Source organism: Tachyglossus aculeatus, chromosome 1 (genome assembly GCF_015852505.1).
Source record: "Tachyglossus aculeatus isolate mTacAcu1 chromosome 1, mTacAcu1.pri, whole genome shotgun sequence".
Lineage (NCBI taxonomy): Eukaryota > Metazoa > Chordata > Mammalia > Monotremata > Tachyglossidae > Tachyglossus > Tachyglossus aculeatus.
In genome coordinates this window covers 38,956,905-38,962,547 of record NC_052066.1, presented here as the reverse complement: position 1 = coordinate 38,962,547, position 5,643 = coordinate 38,956,905, and the positions used below count along the sequence as shown (strand labels likewise).

Sequence of the window (5,643 nt, the reverse complement as noted above, 5' to 3'; positions counted from 1 at the left end):
AGGATCCAATTGTAAGGTCTGTGGAGGCCCCAAACCTGGCTGAACCAGATTGCCAAGCAAGATAAGAGGTCAAATCTGGGATTTAATTTGTACCAAAAATTGGAAATGATCACAACAGAAAATACTGAAGTTGAGGTTTGCAAGGCAACATTTAAAGCCACTGAGGTTCCGAGATTGCTAAAGCCAACCCGAACCACTTGATTAACAGAAGCCAGTCGTTTTATTTTTTGGTCATGCATATATCTGGGTATATATGATTGGTGTGTACCTTCCTAAAATGCAAACCACCATAAGAAATGATCAATTAATCAATCAATAAATCAATGATAACTTCCAGGTGACCTTCTTTAAATATATTCCACTAGTTTAAGCTTTACACCCCCCACTCTCCACCCGACAGGCTGCTCTGGCTTTCCCAGATAGGATCTGATTGGTGGGCACATCTGCCCATTTGGTGATAATGTGCAACTTCTGGATTTGATGCCATAAGGTGGGGAAGTTCTTTTCTGGTGGCTTTCCAGAGAGCAGGAAGGACTATGTATCACAGCTGACTAGAACCCCCAGAAGCAAGGGCAAATTAAATTAGGATAATGACCAAAATAACTTGCCCTAACTTCCATTTTATTCCAGGGATCAGTTTAAGAGAGATAAATCAATCAATCAATTATATTTACTGAGTGCTGTGTGCAGAGCACTGTACTAAGTGCTTGGGAGAGTGTAGTATAACAGAGTTGGTAGAAAGTACCACATGAAACTACCATTTCTGGTGTGTCTCTGGAGAGCAGGAAGGAGCACACATCACAGACAACTGGAAGCTCTAGTTTCCAGAAATCTTTCGCTCTGCCCTAAGGAAACCTTCTCCTCTCAGGGTCGCACCTGGAGAGTTTGCAGTACTCTACCAGTCTCGGCTATGGGAGGGAGAGTCAAGCGGAGGCATGCCCATTCCATTCCTAGCTTGCTTGGGCAGTGGCTAGTGAGTGGAAGGCGATTTGCTATAAATCAAAACTCACCCATGCTGGGCAGCAGCCGCATGGGAGAGAGTAGAGGGCAGAGACTCGAGTTTACGGCACAGAAGGCGGCCGTGGTAAACCACTTCCATATTTTTACCAAGAAAACTCTATGGATACAGTACCAGAACGATTGCAGATGGAGAGCAGGGCATTCTGGAAGAGATGTGCCCGTGATGTCACTGTGGGTCAGAAACAACTCGACGGCGTAAGACAAGACAATGAAACCTTGGCGCTCTCCTCAGGGACGGTTGGAGTTTTTCCATTAATGGAAGATGAGCAAAGTCTATCCCAGATTGTTCTAAACAATTCCAAGTATAGTCTTTTCTTTGGTGAGGCTTGTCAACTTGCCAACTCAGATCATATTATCCAGACAAATATGGGTCAAAATAGGGTTTTTAATCATTTAATCTGTGCCATTTATTGAACACTTTCTGTATGCAGAGCACTGGACTAAGCGCTTGGGAGAGTTCCTGATCACAAAGACCTTATAAAATTTTGTACACTCTTCCAAATTAAGGGTACCTTGACTGTTTGCATTACATATTTATTATGATTATTCTTATTGCTTGATGATGATGTTGATGTTTATAAGATGGTCATTCTTCCCACCTTCAAAGCCTTATTAAAAGCATGTCTTCTTCAAGAGGCCTTAACCCACTAAGCCCTCATTTCCTCTTTTAACACCTCTTTCTGCATCACCCTTGCACTTGGATTTGTACCCTTTATTTACTCCTCCTTCAGCCCACAGCATTTATGTAAATATCCATAATTTATTTACTTACATTAATGTCTGTCCCCTCTCTGCCCTAAAACTTTAAACTCAATGAGAGCAGAGAACATGTCTACCAACTCTGGTATATTTTTCTTGCCCATGTGCTTAGACTAATGCTCTGTACACAGTAACTCAATAAATATGACTGATCTATTGATTACTACTATTAAACAGCTTGACACAGTACATAGAGCACAGGCCTGGGAGTCAGAAGATCATGGGTTCTAATCCCAGCTCTGCCATTTGTGTGCTGTGAGACCCTGGGCAAGTCACTTCACTTCTCTGTGCCTCAGTTACCTCATCTGTAAAATGGGGATTGAGACTCTTAGCCCCATGTGGGACAGAGACTGTGTCTAACCCGATTTAGAGAAGCAGCATGGCTCAGTGGAAAAGAGCACGGGCTTTGGAGTCAGAGGTCATGGGTTCAAATCTTGGCTCTGCCAATTAACAGCTTTGTGACTTTGGGCAAGTCACTTCACTTCTCTGTGCCTCAGTTACTTCACATGTAAAATGGGGATTAAGACTGTGAGCCCCCCGTGGGACGACCTGATCACCTTGTAACCTCCCCAGTGCTTAGAACAGTGCTTTCATTCATCCAATCGTATTTATTGAGCACTTACTATGTGCAGAGCACTGTACTAAGCGCTTGGGAAGTACAAGTTGGCAACATATAGAGACGGTCCCTACCCAACAACAGGCTCACAGTCAATAAGGGGGAGACAGAGAACAAAACAAAACATGTGGACAGGTGTCAAGTCGTCAGAACAAACAGAATTAAAGCTAAATGCACATCATTAACAAAATAAATAGAATAGTAGATATGTACAAGTAAAATAAATAGAGTAATAAATCTGTACAAACATATATACAGGTGCTGTGGAGAGGGGAGGGAGGTAGGGTGGGAGGAATGGGGAGGAGGAGAGGAAAAGGTGCTTAGTCTGGGAAGGTCTCTTGGAGGAGGTGAGCTCTCAGTAGGGATTTGAAGGGAGGAAGAGAGCTAGTTTGGTGGATGTGTGGAAGGAGGGCATTCCAGGCCAGGGGGAGGATGTGAGCAAGGGGTCAACAGTGGGACAGGTGAGAACAGGGTACAGTGAGGAGGTTAGTGGCAGAGGAATGGAGGGTGCGGGCTGGGTTGCGTGAGAACAAGGTGCAGCATGGGGCGATGGGGAGCAAGGTGCCGCAGCAGCAATACCTGCTCTCCTTGCTGGCATGCACGGAACAAGTGTTGACCACAACTCAGGGAGACCCTGGTGTCCGCAGTGTCCACTCCGGTGTGCTCAGCAATGGTCATCACCCGGGGGTGGGCAGTGAAGTCTGCCCAGCGCCAGGGTGATGGGTCTTGAAAAGCCAAGGTCTCAATGTTTCTGCGGACCCGCTGGAGCCCATTCTGCAGGCTCCACAGGTAGACAGCTCCTGCACCAGTGCAGATGGTCAGTTCGCCAGGAAGGTGAGGGCTGAGGGCCAGGGATGTGGCTCCTGTCTCTGTAGCCAGCACCTGCAGAGGCGTTGGCTTCCCCGTCCTGTGAAGCCTCCATATAGCTCAGTGGTGATCGGACTGCACGGCTGCCAGAGCTTCCCCCTGGATGGTCCCAGTGGCTATGTGCTTTGCACATAGTAAGCGCTTAATAAATGCCATCATTATTATCATTAGTATTATTATTTGCTTGTATCTACCCCAGAGCTTAGTAAAGTGCCTGGCACATAGTAAGCATGTGACAAATTCCATTATTATTATTGCTATTATTATTATTAATACTAATATACAGTTTTCTACTAAACATTATTTTCAGGTTACTTTCAAGTCACATGTGAGTGACGTTGGCACCCTGCCAAGTTGTCGCATTTGCTATCCACATTGTCTGACATACTTTGTTGTTGGAAACACATCCTTCTGTTGTTTCATTACTTCAGCCTAGTAAATAATCTCAAACACTTTCTGGTCTGCCATTGCTATCACCCAAGGGACATTACTAGGCTAGAAGCTGAGGGAAATTTATATAGATTCCTGTCCAGAGCTGTCCTACCATCCCTTCAGGTTGGGGGTAAAGTCCAGTGTCCTGCGGAACTGATAATAATAATAATAATGATAATAATAATGATGATTATGGTACTTGTTAAGCACTTACAATGTGCCAACCACTCTTCTAAGTTCTGGGGTAGACACAAGTTAATCAGCTTGGACACAGTCCCTGTCCCACATGAGATATGAAGGAGTAGGATTGAATCCCCATTTTACAGATGACATAACTGAGGTCCAGAGAATCAATCAATCAATCAATCAATTGTATTTATTGAGCGCTTACTGTGCGCAGAGCACTGTACTAAGTGCTTGGGAAGTACAAGATGGCAACATATAGAGACAGTCCCTACCCAACAGTGGGCTCACAGTCTAAAAGGGGGAGACAGAGAACAAAACCAAACATACTAACAAAATAAAATAAATAGAATATTTATGTACAAGTAAAATAAATAAATAAATTAAATTAGAGAAGTTAAGTGACTTGTCCAAAGTCACGCAGCAGACATGTGGCCGAGCTGGGATTAGAACCCAGGTCCTTCTAACTCCTAGGCCTGTGTTCTATCCACTAAATCATGCTACTTCCCGAGGAAGCTCATGACTTGCTGTATAGATGTCATCCCATTCACCATTCCCCAAGTCATCAGGTCCCATTCTGCCCTTTCTTCAGTGACAGTGTGAGGATATTTTGGTAGCATGAAGTCTGGCCTTTCCCACAACCTTGGAGGGCATGCCCTGTTGTACGGGAAACACTCCGTAACTGCCGTTCCATCCTGTCACAGTAATAATAATAATAATAACTGTGGTACTTGTTAAGTGCTTACTATGTGCCAAACTCTGTTTAAGCACTGGGGTAGAGACAAGGTAATCAGGTTGGACACAGTTCCTGTCATACACATGGGACTCACCGTCTTAATCCCCATTTTACAGATGAGGTAACTGAGGCACAGAGAAGTTAATTGACTTCAAGGTCAAGGTCACAGAGCAGACATGTAGCAGAGACAGGTTTAGAACCCACACCCCAGGCCCAGGCTCTTTCCACCAGCCCATAACACCATCCTGTTCAATCCACCATGGCAGCGACAGCATGTTTTCTGAATTTGGAGTTGGGATGTCTGTCTGAGTTTGTGTTCATTGAGGCTGTTGGATGTGAACAACCTGGCCTGAGAGATGAGGAGCATGAAACTGCTCATTTAACCATATTGTTCTGTAGCATCTATGGTATCTTCTATTCTTTAGTATTTCACCTTTCTTAAATGTCTTTCACCAAACTAATCCTCCTTATTATATAGTGAGCTCCTTGAGGGCCAGAGACTATTTCAAATTCTCAGCTGTGTACTTTTTCCCAGTACTTGGCTCAGTTCTTCATAATCATTAAGTGTTTAATTAATTTATTACTGAACACATGGCTATATTATTTTAAAAGTAAGGTTATTTCAGCTATTATTACCTACTACTTAGCCTGTGAGTAATATGTGGACAAGGGACTATACCCATTCTAATTATTATTATTATCAAAATGGTATTTGTTAAGTGTCTGTATGTGCCAGTCATTGTCCTAAGGACTGGGGTAGATAAAAGCTAATTAGGTTGGACACAGTCCATGTCCCATGTGGGACTTACAGTCTTAATCCTCATTTTAAAGATGAGGTAACTGAGTCTTAGCCTGTGAGTAATATGTGGACAAGGGAGTACACCCATTCTAATTTTTATTGTTATCAAAATGATATTTGTTACTTGTCTTTATGTGCCAGTCATTGTCCTAAGGACTGGGGTAGATAAAAGCTAATTAGGTCGGACACAGTCCATGTCGCATGTGGGACTTACAGTCTTAATCCTCATTT

The 5,643-nt window shown here is 43.6% G+C and overlaps 1 non-coding gene across 1 annotated transcript; it reads left to right on the top strand.

Moving 5' to 3' along the window:
• Positions 1–858: 858 nt before the first annotated feature.
• LOC119938482 lies at positions 859–1,000 on the top strand. Its single transcript, XR_005454442.1, has one exon. It is a non-coding gene; the product is annotated as a small nucleolar RNA SNORA7 (small nucleolar RNA).
• Positions 1,001–5,643: the final 4,643 nt, after the last annotated feature.